The 16,009-nt window shown below is 31.0% G+C and overlaps 1 long non-coding RNA gene across 1 annotated transcript; it reads right to left on the minus strand.

Moving 5' to 3' along the window:
- Positions 1–3,811: 3,811 nt before the first annotated feature.
- Positions 3,812–13,164, minus strand: LOC136796415 (uncharacterized). The gene is made up of 3 exons (XR_010844129.1): positions 13,103–13,164; positions 4,176–4,382; positions 3,812–3,844 (listed from the first exon to the last, which is right to left on the minus strand). It is a non-coding gene; the product is annotated as an uncharacterized lncRNA (long non-coding RNA).
- Positions 13,165–16,009: the final 2,845 nt, after the last annotated feature.

Genomic DNA, 16,009 nt, shown 5'->3' on the forward strand with positions numbered 1-16,009 from the left:
AACTTCTCCTTGAGGAAAGGGATACATTTATCGTAGATTTCCTTCTTTTCCCTATCTACCTTATTTGCCAAGTCAAGGTCGTTATTTTCATATCTAACGGTGGGATCCAGAATGATTGCCCACTTCCCCTTCTTAGGGAAGGCAACAATATCCGCATATCTTGTGGATTCATCCGTATCTACGCAGTAAACCTCGTCAAAACAGGCAAAATCTCTTTCTTTTAGGAGCTTCATTAACTCGTATAAAAAATATAATATAAAAAAATAACTTTTTTAACAAATTCATTTCAATTCACAATGTTTATATTTAACCCAAGGAACTCCGGACCGAGCTTGTCCAGCCTCTTATGAAGACAAAAGCAGGAGTCCGGAAGATCCCGGCACTTCTCTCTGGACCGGGTTTATACTTTTAAAGGGCAATGGAGGCTAAATGATGGTGTTCGGAGATTAGAGAGGAACCACTTTGGTTTAATTTTTTAATTTAATCGTAAGCCAATAAAATTATTCTGTGAAATAAGACTTTAATTTACTTAGGTATTTTAGTTTTTCTCCAATTATTTTATCGGAGACACGGGCTCTGGTCTTGGATCCGACGGTAAAATTTGAGAGTAATGACCTCGAACAGGAAGGTGGACTGGAAAGGTAAAAAAAGGAAATAAATAAAAAATGCATCCCTTTACTTGAAGAAAAATTCCGCGAGACCATCAGAGAGTGAGAGAGTTCGCCTGTGGTTTGGATCTCGCGGAACAACACCAGATAGAACAAGGAGCTTGTTAGAAGACCTAGGTGTTAGCATCGGGGATATTGCCATCTTGGCGGAAAATATTATTTTTGACTCCCTGGGGATCATACACCATCACCTGCATGGGAACTAGCTCTGGAATATTCATTGTTTTATTTATTTATTTTAGTAGGTGGACCTGTCGATTTGTGTGTTTTAACTTATTTATTCATTAAATTATTTTATTATTATTTTTATTTATTTTTTGTTAAACATATTTATCTAGTCAAGTATTTCTTTTAACCAAATTTTTCGTCAAATCTATATATTAGTTTTGTTTTGGTAAAATGTATTTATTTGTTTGTTTTACTGTAAACTGACCTACTGCTGTGACAATTATTTCTCTGGTTTGATCTCACATAGCTGAATAATAGTGAATTTGTTTAGTGGGTCACTGGGGAGGATCTGAGAGGGGGAATTCGAGAGAATGAATTTGTGGAAGGGACAAGGCAGGGAAGTGCTTTCAGTACATATTAAACAATAAAACATTAACTATTTACTAAATTTTTACATGTTAATGGATATTTTATTGTAAATAATTCGAATTCGTATTCATATAAGTTTTGTTTTGATATTAACAAACATATACGGTCTTTTGGACACTTTACTAAATATTATTAAATAGGGCAAGTGCCTTTTTAAGGGGAATTTTTTTGTGAAGCAAAAGCAGATGGGAAAATCTTTTCTTTACGTTGATTTGTTTGAGAAAAATTTGCAACCTAATCCGCAATTTTCACTGAGTCTTACTTGTTCATGCTTCTGATCTCATGAACTTTCCCCATTTTTATCAGAGAATTATTTTTTTCAGTTTTCATTTATTCATTATAGGATGGAGGTTTTTTACCACAAATATTACGGATTTTTTTTTTATTTATATATTTTTTGTACCTAGATATTTCTCTGGGCCCATAAAGTCATTTTCTATTCATAATGTAACAATTTTATCACTACTTGTGCTATTTATTTCTCCATAGAAATCTGTTCCTCTAATTGTTAAATAATCAGCCCTTTGATTTGTAGGATTTTTAATCTTAGGTATTTTATATTATATATTATCTTGGATTTATATTATTATAGTAGGAGTCTCGAGAAGTTAATTAAAATAATAATTTAATTTATGACACAATTTTCTTCCTTATTAAACTATAATAGTTTATTTCATTTCATACAGCAACGTTTCGGGAGATTTCCCCCATCTTCAGGCTGCTAAAAAACAAATTCAACAAAACCATAAATATGTGCTTACAACATTAATATATCATTTACACTCTAAGAAACGTTGCTGTATGAAATGAAATAAACTATTATAGTTTAATAAGGAAGAAAATTGTGTCATTCACTAAATCCAGTTAATACCATAGGAATCTTCCAGTAAAGGATTATTAAATTTATAATAATTTAAATTTGAAGGGCCCTGCCCCACATTATCCCGAATAGTAATGATACCCAAGTTATTCCTGTCCGTTGCCTAGATTTATATCTGGACAAAGGAGTAGCTTGGAATCCTCACACAAGACTGAAAAGACAGGAAACAGCACGCAGATTTCGAATATTACAAAACTTATAGACAAACGGTCATAAACTAAAAGACTCATTTATATAAATATTATAGGTCTATCTGGACTTACGAAATTGAGCTAAGGGGTTCCACTAAACCATCAAATTCCTCTCATATCATGTAATAGGCATGTAGTAATAAAGTTAAGCAGAGCCTTCTAACAGCTGTTGATAGGAACTCGAGATTTTAAAAAAAATATGATAAGTTGTAAATAACATTTTATCGACATACTCACATACATTAAGACAATTTGTATTATTCAGAAATAAATTTTCGAGTAGCTCATTTAAGTTATGGCGTTAGAGTATTATGAAAGGGAAATATCAATAATTTAATGATGATCTAATTTAAAAAATCTGGTATAGTTGGAATAATCCTTGTCAATTTGTAAACCTTGTATTGAAGTTATAATATTTTTTCTGACAGTTTAAATATCTCGAGGTTAAAAATAAAAATTATTAAACGTTGCCACAATCATTTTATTGACATTTTGACCTACACTGAGACAAATTTAATCTAAGAAAACAAGCGTAATTATAATAATCTTTTATTAGTTAATAGTTTATTAGTTTAAATATAAACTGGTATAAAAAAAAAAAAACTGACTGTTGATATATATACAACACAGTTCTGGCACAAGACTATACAAACAATTTATTAATTTATTTGCATTAACTGATCCTTAAGATCTTAAAACACCATTTGTTTTAAGACTTTTTTTTTATCTTAACAATCCAACGTTTTGGCCAGTATGGCCATTTTCAAGGATCTTATTACATTAATTTTAGTCTACACTGTACTAAAATGTTGATTAAAAAATTAATTGATATAAATATTGTAAACTAGTAAATATAATAATTTTAACTATGAGAATAATGGTATTTTAAATATTATGATGAAGATTAATTTATTGAGTGTATAATATTTCATAATTTCAGAGGTTTTAAAGAAATTGACTAATGATAAATAATTTGACAAAGGCAAAATGGCCAAAACGTAAGAGTGTTAAGATAATAAAAAATTGTTGATACCAAAAGGATGTTTTTTATAACTACTAAGCAAATTTGTCAAACATAAATTTTCATTATATATTAATTTGTAATATTTTTTCAAGTAATATATTTTTGTTTTATTACAGCAATAATAACATAATAAACTTGTTTATAAAAATATTACTTTACTAATAAAAATCGAAAAAGTAATTTTTTATCTAATCATTTATGGAATTACCAACTATCAATAGTAAATACATTTTTCTCCTCACTAAATTAATTTGGTTAATTTTAAATAATTTAACAGTTTTGATATTTTCGCCTTCTTTTTGTAGATGAGTTTTAAAATCATTTGAAAAACTATACATTTTTATATAAGCATCAGCTATATTAAAATTTTATTTAATATTAATTATTTATGTTACTTCCATCGAAGATGGTAAACAGGTTATCACTTGCTTGGATCTTTTCTTCTCTGTGCTTATTAGTCCTTAAGTACATTGCACGAACCTATCTGCAACAGGATAAATATTTTTTGTCACTCTTTAATATAAGAAAATTAAAATTAGAAACAAAATTATTTTAATTCTAGTGTATTTTTAAACAAATAATATTAAATGAGTATTATTTATTTTGGTTCTAGCCTTCCAGCTTAAAGTAAAATCAACCACCTCTAAATCATGGGTCATCTCTCAAACCCGATGAACCCACAATATATCCCTAAAAATAAATAAATTCTTAGTACTAAGCATAATTTTTATATATAAAACTTTGTATTAGTCCTACTATATATATTTTATATTCAAGATATAAATAAAAATAATAATTTATGCATTGAGACTCACAGTTGTTACAGCAGTTTTGATAAGTTAAAGCACAGCACGAAGAAAATATTTGTTGCTCATACTCGCCACAATCGTTTTGTTGCATGCCACACACTTCTCCATCGTTCGACTTGCTACAATCTTCCGGTTTGAAGCAATCGTGATGTCGTGGAGTACATTTTCTGTTAATATTCAAGTTACAGCTACACAATTCCACGAATCCTACAGCTGTAATAGTGGAAACGAATTTTATTATAAATAAAAGCCATTATGCACCAATGTAAATTGTAAGAATAAACTAAAAATCTGAATTTGAATATTTAATTTTTAACTCTTTGTATAAAAAAGATATACAATATTTTAATTTCGACCAACAACACAAATGTTGGCGTTCTAGAAATCAATTTACTACAGGATATAGCATTATGCACTTTTCTGGTTTATGATTTATTTTGTTTTATTATACCATTTGTACTAAGATCCAGAACATAAGAACTAGAATTTTTAATTAATTACATTATAAATCTAATGACCACTAGAAATAAATTCTGCTTAATTGTGTTAAGTTAATCTCTAATAAAAAGTTTTAAAATTTAATGGAAAAGTGACAAAAAATTTGACTGAATTAATGACCTGGGCATATAATTAATAGCTTGCAAAAAGTTTTTTAATTACAGGTAGTCAGGTGTATATTTATACTTAACATTATCTTTAAGGTTGGCCAAAACATTGGACATGTAAAGTATCAAAAAAACTCTTTATTATTATAAATAGATTCAAATTATTATTTAAAATATAAATAATTAGTTGTCATCCAACAACTCGAGTTTCAAAGAGTTTTATTAATAAGCAAATATAAAAAAAAATAATATAAAAATAGGACTTATATCCAATTTGGAATATATAAAAATCGTAAACGATTATAAATAATTTAATATGGCATATGTCCACCATTTAATAATGAGGTAAGGGAAAAAAAATTTGGTTTAATCTCAAAAACATTTTAGATGTGTAAATGGTTATAAATTAGTGAAGTTTAGTATATGTAGTTAAATATTGAATTATTTTTAAGTAAATGTTTAAAACTTTTTTTTATTAAAATGTTTTAATGAAATTGTATATATGTATGTATAGTTGACCGTAAAAATTGATATACAGGGAGATGGTCAGGGTTGCGGTCAAAGGAGAAATAAAAATAGTTTACAACTATTTATTTTCCAACGTTTCGCCCCACTTTGCAGGGCTTCATCAGGGCTAAAAAGATACAAAATGAAACTATGATAAGATAAAATGATAGAAATAAAAATACAAAGATATAATGAAAAGAATAAAAAAAAGAAAAGTAACAAAGGCAAGAGCAATAGTTTCATACAGAAATACGTAAAATATAAAGCTAAAAAAGTACAGGAGATGTATATAAAACAAAAAACAATACGGGAAACAAAAAAAAAATGAATTTGTTAATTAATTAATTTGTTTTAATGAAATCTTGTGGTCATTGTAAGATAGTAAATATTTTTGTTTGATGAACTTGATAATCGGCAGAAATAAAAATGAGCAAAGCGCACAGTTTGATAAACTCTGGAGTCCTACCAGGAAACTGAGCAGTGGAAGGAGAAGGATTTGTATTAAAAATCGAACTATATAGAAGCAGTAAATCCACGCATAATTGCAGCTCATATAAATCTGAGGATTGGAAATTGGGTTTTAATACAAATTTATGCCTCGACAAATGACGCCAACATCCAAGATAAAGAGTTATATTGTAGGGACTTGGAACGAACTATCACCGAAGCTAGGAACTGCAATATAAGCATAGTGATCATCGCGAACAAGGCAAGGATCGCCTAAGAGCACATGGTGGAGAACACATTAAAAATGAAAGTGGGCAACAACTTATTGAAAATGGTCTACTACTGGGAAATTCACTCTTCACGATTACCTTTTCAGCCGCTGAGACAAATGTCAACAGTGTCATAGACTATTTCATCTACGACATATGCCACGACATAAAAAGATATTTTTCAGATGTAAAAGTAATCAGAGATGCAGAAATAAGAAATGACCACATCCTCCAGGTTGCTGACAAATTTGACCCCAGAGAGCCTTATGATGTAATATCTTGACTACATTGAGCGACTCTGTAGGGGAGGGGGAAGGACCTCCGACAGTTGAGGAACCTAACGAGAAATAGGGAAGAGTGAAATTCCTGGCTTAATGCTCCTCTATGCTGAGAGACACGAAAGAGGAAAGCTAAAGAAGATAATGGGCAGAAGAGCCCCGAAACGTTCGGATGAAAGAAATAATAAAGAATTGAATAAAGGATATAAAATAAACTCTTGAAACGAAATATAATAAGGTTTTATTTTTATTAAACAATATATTCATATAGTACTACAGTGAAGTCTCACTTATACGAAACATTCAGTTATGCGAAGAATTTCTCAATCCCCTGCAAAAAAACCCTGAATTATGTGTATGTTATTATCCATTTATACGAAACTTAGTTATACGAAACATTCAGTTATAGGAAGGAAAGTTTGGACCTGCTTTATGTACAAGTAAATTTTATTCAGTTCTACGAATTTTTTTTTCTTCCGTGGCAAGACAAAGGACGAAAAATACCGTGAAAAACGGAACAGTAAACAACTTTTTTCCGGGAATAACATCCGGTCCCATTGACTCTTTATGTTTATATTCTATTCCCTAATGTGTAATAATAAGCTCGGACGATTCCGATTCAGAATTATATATTTGTAATTGTAGTTATATATAAATAAAGAGGATTTTGAAAATAAAAAATCCGATTCAGATGACGAAGATCCTTTGCCTCTTCCATTTTTGCAGAAGCTCTTGAAACATTTGAAGATATAAAACGTTTTATATATGCGAAAGAAATTAGCGAGAAGGAATCTAACACCTTAACAGACTGCGAAAGAATGATGTATTCAGCCAAAAGCAACATGAAACAAACAACACATTTTTTTTGTCAAAAATTAAAAAAATCGGACTAAAGATTAAACAATTAAATTTTTATACCTAAATAATTTTTTTTTTTACTTTACTTTGTTTTTCTTTCAACTGTATAAAACATACGTATATGTACCTACTAATTAAGAGAAAAAATTCTCAAAAATATACATACATGTATTGGGTATTCACTTACACGAAATATTCACTTATACGAAGAATTTTTGGTACCCCCTCATATTCGTATAACTGAGACTTCACTGTACTTATTTTTGTGAGACATATGATAAAAATAAGGGTTTTTATTTACCATGGTAGAAGACATACTACTCAACCGAATGAATATGTTAAGGCATAATTTAATGCTGTTAAAAAAGAAGATGGCCTCGTGACCTTATATTGTAAACTGTTTTTAAAGTTCTACTACTGGGTAGTTTCTCTACATCCTGTATCATATCATTATGTCTTTATGATCAAATTTACTTGTTGTATTTTTTTTTTATACAGTTGTAAATATCAATAAATGAATAAAAAAAAAAATGCTGTTAAATTTCTTATACCATAAATTTGTCGCTAGAAAACACTTTCAAGGAGTTATAGGTGAAACAAAAGAACTATATTAAACTATATATTCATCATTATATTAAATTAATTAGCTAATTTATTTTAAAATTGCCAGAAATGCGATTCCGTTTTAATTCTGGTAGAAACAAATTTTGAAAATTATTTGCAGTTGTAAGTTCCATGTGTCGGGTTTTATGAATCAAGCTCCTGTACTGATTTTTTTTTTTACTATATTTATATTGATATTTACAACAGTGCAAAATAAAACATCCAGTAAATTTGTGATGTAAGGTCATAATGATTTAATACAAGCATGTAGAGAAACTAGCCATTGGTAGCACTCTAACAACGGTTTTAAATTAGAAGATCTCGTGGCCATCTTCTTTTCAAGCGTCTCGGAGGATTGTCAGGACTGGAAGAGGAAGCAAGGTTAGAACTAGTGGATTTGGGTGGATAGGGAGTTAATAATGGAAGTATTGATATCTGGTTCAGGCTAGATCAGTTCAGGCTAGATCGGTTATATATGAAACATTAAGGTCTTTATGGATGATTTTATTTGTGACATAGTAAGGAGCATTGAGGAATTTAGGAAGGATTTTGGATTGTAAGGATGGGATGCGAGAGGAAATTGAAGATTTAGTGAACCCCCAAAGCTCAACTCCATATGACCAGATTGGCCATATTACAGTCATGTAGATCAGTCGTTTGTAATGAATTGGACGTTTAGAACGTTTGTCCAGTAAGTCTCACATTAACTATTAGGTCTGACACAATATAGTTATAATTAATCTGGAGGACCTACTAGCTGAGTGGGCTGGGGCGAGTGTCCAAGAGCGCTTAATTTAGAAGATTGTGGGTTAAAATCCAATCTGGGCTGGCCAAAATTTATTTTATGGTGGACACCGAGAAAGGATTCTTGACATTACCACCCGGTGGCTCTATAGGTCATCAGAGGAGGACTTGAGCAATACAACAAATTTACTTATGGGACAACAAACAAGTAAATAATACTTATTTATTTGCCCTATTTTGTTTAACTACCTATATTTTTCATTTAAATTTAAATTCTTTTAATTTCAAATTTGTTACGATATTATCACTATATTATCATTATATTTACAACAGTATCATTTAAATATGGTCAGGCACATTACCTATATTTACTTATATTTTTGACTATTTTCTTCTGTCTCTTCCTCCTTAGTGCCTTTCAGCGTGGAGGTGCCGATCTCGATCCCGAGACAAAACCCTCATGGCATCCTAATTGTTCCCTTTTTTCTCTCCCACTCTGGAGATGTATCCATTGTATTCTGGGTCTCCCTCTTGGGCATTTTCCTCAAAATATTTTCTTGGATCCCTGTCTTCACTCATCCGACAGAGATGTCCAACCCATCTGAGTTGTCTCTTTTCAATGGTATCCTTTATGGACACAGTTCCATCATCCTGTCTTGTCCTCTCATTTGGTATGCGATTCTTCCTAGTTCGGCCCGCCACTTTCCGTAGGTATCTCATTTTCATTGCAGTAACTCTGCTTAGGTGCTTATCTAGTGGTACCCAGCTTTCAATTCCATAAAGGTGGGTAGGTAGGTATTGCTATGTATTGACAATCCAGGGTATTATTAAGGTGTTTCGTCATCTGCTCCTATACCTGGTCAGGGTATCCTTCTGGGAAGCTTTTAGCATCCTCGGATATGAAAACATCTGTATTAAGTTTGTCACATTACCAGAGGCCCCTGAGAAAATTAGATTGGCTAACCTTTAAGTGTTCAAGCAGAAAATAGGTTAGGACGAGGGACCAGAATCAAATTAACCAGGTGCAGGCCCTTCCTGGACAAGTCAAACTTCTTATTACACATCCTCGGCCCTGAGGAGGGGGACGCCTGCCTCGGGAGTCTTCGGACATCGATAACCAATCAGAGAAGAGATTTAAAAAAAAAGGAACGCCCCAAAAGGGAAGTGAGAGAAAAAGACAAGAGGAGATTGAGAAGAGCAAGGAGACACTCAACAGGAAGGCTTAGACGGAGTCACAGTCAGGATGCACTTCGACCAGACGAAGTTGTGAGAAGGGCCACCAGACCTGGACATCCCTTATGAAACAGAAGACACCTACGGCACTACATCCCACGGCATCAGCAGCTATAAGAATAAATTAACTAATAAGTAATCATGTAATAATCTATATTTTATGGCAACCTTTATCTGAATCATTTGAATCAGTTTAATCATAATAACAAATTGTAAATAAATACTTAGTTTCTTTATGTAGTTTATATACTGTTATATATCCCAATATGCCACTCTTTATTATCCTATATAATTAATGGTAACAACATTTTATAAATATAAAGGTATTTAATTGGTAAACTGGTAAACACACAAACAGCCTTTGGAAAGGAATCCAATTATAATAATAGTTTTTTAGGACTCAATTTGTAATCAATTAATTAACTTATTTTGGATAATTGCCTTCAGCGATTATCCTGGCATCCCAAGTAAATCTGCTACTAGTACATAGCAGTATACAGCCATGAAGATATGTACTTTAACATTCTTCTCTACCTCCCTCTTCCCTCTAACTGTGTTGCAGAGGTGGTAGTAGATTGTATTTGCCTTCTTCATCCTATTGGATATCTCTTGGTCTACCTTTCCATTCCTGCTGATCACTGTTCCTTTGGTAAGATATTATTCCACCACTTCTATTGGTTCACCTTTGCAAAGTATTTCAATGTTTTCCTATTCCCGGCCTATATGCATTATTTTGCTTTTCCTAATTGATTCATTGATCCATTGATGGTCATCCCCTTTCTTTCCAGCTCAGCTTCCCATTAGTTACAGCTTGTTGTAGGTTCTCTTTAGTATCAGCTATAAGGACAACGTCATCCACAAATACCATTACCTGGGCCAGTATTGTCCTCATGTTCCATTTGCCAATAGTAGTGCGGGCAGTCCTCCGTTTGCACATTTTCAGGATTTCATCCATATAAATGATAAACAGAAGGGGTCTAAAACTATCTTCTTGCTTTACTCCTTCCTCAATTTCAAATGTACGGACTCTATTCCATTAATCCTTACTATTCCCCATGGAATCGTGGTAGGTCGACTTTATAGCTTCTATCAATCCTGGCGGGATGGTTTTTCAAAAAGTGCATTCCACAGTTCTTGTCTAGGGACCGAATCAAAGGCAGCCTTTAGATCTATAAATGCCTAGAAGATACTATTTCCTCGTTCCCACGATTTATCAATCTATTTTCTTATTTAAATTATCATAATATTATTATTTAAATTTCCTATCAAACCTCAAATTAAACTATATTAATCTCAAATTAATTTCTAAATATTTAAAGAATTTATATTTTAAATTTAGGTAATTAAAGATTACATAGGGCTAATGATTTTTTTTTAAATTTTGTAGATCTTAACATTCATGAATTTAAAATAAATCATATATATTTTCTAATAACTCGTTCGAATTAATTCAATTAATAAATATGATATCCTTAGTGCTTTGTTTTTCTATTCATATCCTAAACTACTAAATATACTATAGTTACTAATAGATAATTGTAATATATTACTAATAATAAATGTTTTGGAGTATACTGCATATTTTCTAAGCATTTTACCACCTGGCAGAGATTCAACCACTCACAGACTCACCCCCACTATTCAGCTTTCTTTGTGATGGAGTATTGCTAGATTCCAACGCTCATCAAATTGTTTCCAGTCCTTCACCGTTTGAATCTTAGAAGAGATTCGGAGATTTATCTATTTTTTATTGGACATACACATATCGAAGAGCTTTCTTATTCTTACATGTTCTGCAAGTGACTTTCTTTAGTTATTATATCAAATATTGAGTGTTTTGTTTTCTATCTATAGTGTAAAATTATAGAGTTAATTATTTTATTTTTTTGTTAAGTTAAGATTTTTTTAAAGTATCTTAATTTTCTTTCCTTTGTTCGTTGTCATTTCTTTAATTATAGAAAGAATCCTTACGTAATAATACAAAAAAAAAACAAAGCTAACTAGTAATAGAATCAATATTGGAAATACGTTCCTTTGAATGATTTTATTGAATGAGTCAGCCTTTTAATTTGAAGTTAACTGAAATTAAAAAAAAACTAATATTGACTCCGGCGAAACGGAATAACGCACTGAGTATGCGCCTCAATGACTTCCAGCGGTATTTAGTACATCTATATTACTACGACTTTCCTCTAGAGATGTGTTTTCAATCTAGAATAATATTTTTCCCCTAATCTTCTCAATTTAATAATCAAATCCTTTCATAGATTATATTTATATATTTCTTATTAATAATTAATATGTAAGGTGCTTAATTATTTCAAACCATAAAGTTGAAGGACTTGAGTGGAAGCCATTTTGAAAATTCTGCATTTAAGTTCTACCAAGGTTTTCAATGAGAATAATACCTATATAATATTAAAGAACATTTAATTGCATATTAATATATCGAGTTATGAATGAAAGTAGAATTTCCTGTTTCTGTAACACCTCAGTTATATACTTGCCGGAAAAATTTAATTTGAGTTTCTTTTTATGTTCTGGGTTATGCAGACAAATGTTGCAAGAGAAGGTTGTATGGACTTAAGAAGAACTCGAAGTGTCTATTTTCGCAAAAATTGGAATTCGAAATTTTCACGATATTTTGCAATACTTTCTCTTACTACATATTTGAAAATAATTAAGTAATCTAACCATCAGTGAATGTAAATAGATATAATAGAATAAAAAAATTGTTTCTTGAAGGGAAATATATGTATCTTCATTGTATGAAGTATTCAAAAATATATTGTTGGAAGGTAGTCCGGGTGGTGGTCAATATTGGTTCGAAATGGATAAAACTATTTATTGTTAGCCAACGTTTCGGCCCACTTTACAGGGCATTGTCAGGGCTAGATGAAAAAAAGATTTAAAAATTGTAAAATGTGACAGAACATTAAAATAAATATACAGAGAAAATATGTACCAAAAATTGTTATACTTAGAATATATAAAAAAAATTATGATTGGCTTAAGTTAAGGGAGTATACATATAGGTGAACATATACATCAAGTATACACCTGTATACTCCCTTAACATAAGCTTATGATTATTTCTTATATATATTTTTAAAAAACATTTTTTTGCGTATTTTTTCATTTTCTCTGTATATTTATTTTTATGCTCTGTCACTTCTTATAATGTTTGTATCTTGTTTTCATTTAGCTCTGACAAAGCCCTGCAAAGTGTAATGAAATGTTGGTTAACAATAAATAGTTTTTGCTAACATTTTAAACATTTATTGGCCGCCACCCGGACTATCTTATTACAATTTACTTCATACGGTCAACTATCTTCTTCCAATAAAAATATTCAAAAAATAGTTTTAAAAATGTGAAATATAACTCACCCAACAATATTCCGAATAGAGCCGAAGAATACATGCCTTCGAGTTAGTTCCTGATGTTGCCGTAGCGGTTTAAATAGTCTATTTTCAGAGATAAAGCATAATTCTTGCTAACATTATCAACAGCAAAACTGCCTTTAGCAACGAAATAGTAATTAACGTAATTCACGACAGCTTTACCGTAAGATAGTCGTTTCTCAAACATGGAAATAATAAATTATATAGTTAGGCAGTTTCAAAGGTAAAAAATTCCAAAAATATCACGTATAATTATTCGGAAATGCAAATAAGTAGTATTACGTGGTGCGTTCAGATGGTAAAGCGATGAAGTCCAGGTTTGTCGAAAATTAGATGTTTTTGAAAAGTATATTTTAGGTACAAAATATGTCGAATGATTTCATAATTTAAACGGCATATCTAATCATTTTAAACTGAATGAATATATCGCACAGAATAAATTGATTAATTTTTCAATTTAAAGTTCTTCAATTCTTACAAGACTGAGGAGACAGGAGACTGCTCGTCGATTTCAACTGTTACAACATTTACTAGACAAATGGTCTAAACTGCCAATCCATTACAAAATACTAATCTACATGACTATTATAAGGCCTATCTGGACATACGGAGTTCAGCTTTGGGGCTCCACTAAACCATCAAATTCCTCCTGAATCCTTATCAATTCTTACAGTCCAAAATCCTTTATGCTCCTTACATTGTCACGAATCATCCATCAGGACCTAAATTCTCATATGTTGCCGATTTGGCCAGAACCAGATACAAATCCTTCTATGATAAACATCCCAACCACCCAAATTCACTTGTTTCTAGCCTGGCTTCTCCTTCATTACCTAATAATCCTTCTAGGCGTTTGAAAAGAAGATAGCCTCCAGATCTTATCCTCTTGATATTAGAGTCCTATCACTGGGTAGATTCTCCACATGTTTGTATCATGTCATTACGTCACCTACATCCAATTTACTTATTGTATATATTTTTATACAGTTGTAAATAACAATAAATAAATTATAAAATAATAGAAAGTTGCTGCCGTATAACTACCATTCGATAGTAGTAATTTTCCTATCCCGGACTGTTGAATCCAAGAACGTAGCTGAGCTGTTTGCATGCTCTCCTATATGTAGCATGTAAGATCTTGCCAGGATAATCCTATCCCTTCATACATCCTACATTTCTTGCATTCTTTAACTCGAGAAGTCGCAACTAGCAACGACTAGAATGGTGTCAAGCTAATTTTGTTCTGAAATTAATCTAAGACTGGGCAGCTTCAAAATGGACCTCTCTGGGAATCAGCAAGATCTCTTATTTTGGTTTCTGCGAAACCTATAATGTGTCTGTTTAAGCACAAAGTTTTTCCTCAAAGGATAAATATTAAAACTATAATGTGGTATAGAATCTGATGGTATAGTTGCTATTATATTCATAAGGTAGGCAAACCAGGCGAAAGGAAAAAAAGAGACAAGAAATGAAAGACAATGAAAAAAAAAAAAAAATTGGCATTGATTAAAAAAAAAAGACAAATGAAAGTGAGAAAAAAATTTTAAGCACACAAAATATTGTTTAAACTTTTTTTTTATAATTTATTTATTGTTATTTACAACTGTATAAATATACACATCAAGCAAATTTTCTATAAATTATATTATGACATGATACAAACATGTGGAGAATCTACCCATTGATAGAACTCCAAAAACACTTCTAAAGGAGAAGATCTCGAGGCCATCTTCTTTTCAGACGCCTAGGAGGATTATTAGGTAGTGAAGGAGAAGCCAAGTTAGAAACGAGTTGGTTTGGGTGGTTGGGAAGTTTATTATGAAAGGATTGGTATCTGGTTCTGGCCAAATCGGCAACTTAGGGGACATTGAGGTACTCATGGATGATTTGATTTGTGACAAAGTAAGGAGCATTAAGGATTTTACGAAGGATTTTGGACTGTAAGGATTGGATTCGAGAGGAATTAGATGGTTATCTAATTATTCATGTCTGCAAAGTCCTCAGTTAATCAAAAATTTTTCAGTATTAGTTGTGAATAATTTGATCTTCTGTAAAATCACTTTAAACAAAAAACAATGATATTTTATGTTATATAACAAGAATGGAATGATAAATTACGTTTATTTTCTTTTAAAATATTTTAAAAATCCATTTATTATGTCTATTTTACCGTTTATTCTCATTAACAAGACTGATTGTTGATACCAGGATTAATAAAATACAAAAATAAAAAGTAATAGATACAAAAATTATATTGGGGTCTACAGTATAATGTGTTTACTATAAACTTGAGTTCAAATACTGATCAGACCGCGGTATTGCAAATGTTGATAAAACAATTAACAAAGACTGTTTAATATAGGCTCTAATTGTATGATGTAGTACTATAAAAACAATAGTATAAAAATAATTTAACGAGAACCAGTTATTTCTACTGAATATATTATTATAATTTAAGCATGCTGAAAATAAGAAAAGTTGAAACAAAAAGTACATAACAAACATTTAACTAAATGATTATTGTTATGAGATAACGGTTTACGTAACCGAAGCAAGTTTCGTTTTAAATATCCTCAGGAGGTTGCGAAGAGCTTAGTGACAAAGATGAAATCATATTTATTCTTCGTAGGAGTGTTGAGTAAGTCTACAGTTAGTCCCATAGTCTTAAACTATCTGATCAGATTAATTAACTATTATTACAATTAATGATTATTATTAATTAATAAAGAAATGTCAAAAAAAATTGTACTTATCGATATGTTGTAGTTATAGGTTTTTCTGAGTTGTCATGTGGTTTTCCAACTACTGAGAATCCTCATGAGAACCAGAAAAATTGTACGTCGGAATACGATCACGAATGTTCTAAGACCCCGGGTCCTCCAACTACTGAGA

This window comes from Halyomorpha halys, unplaced genomic scaffold (genome assembly GCF_000696795.3).
Source record: "Halyomorpha halys isolate HHAL.00 unplaced genomic scaffold, Hhal_1.1 Scaffold381.1, whole genome shotgun sequence".
NCBI classification, from domain to species: domain Eukaryota; kingdom Metazoa; phylum Arthropoda; class Insecta; order Hemiptera; family Pentatomidae; genus Halyomorpha; species Halyomorpha halys.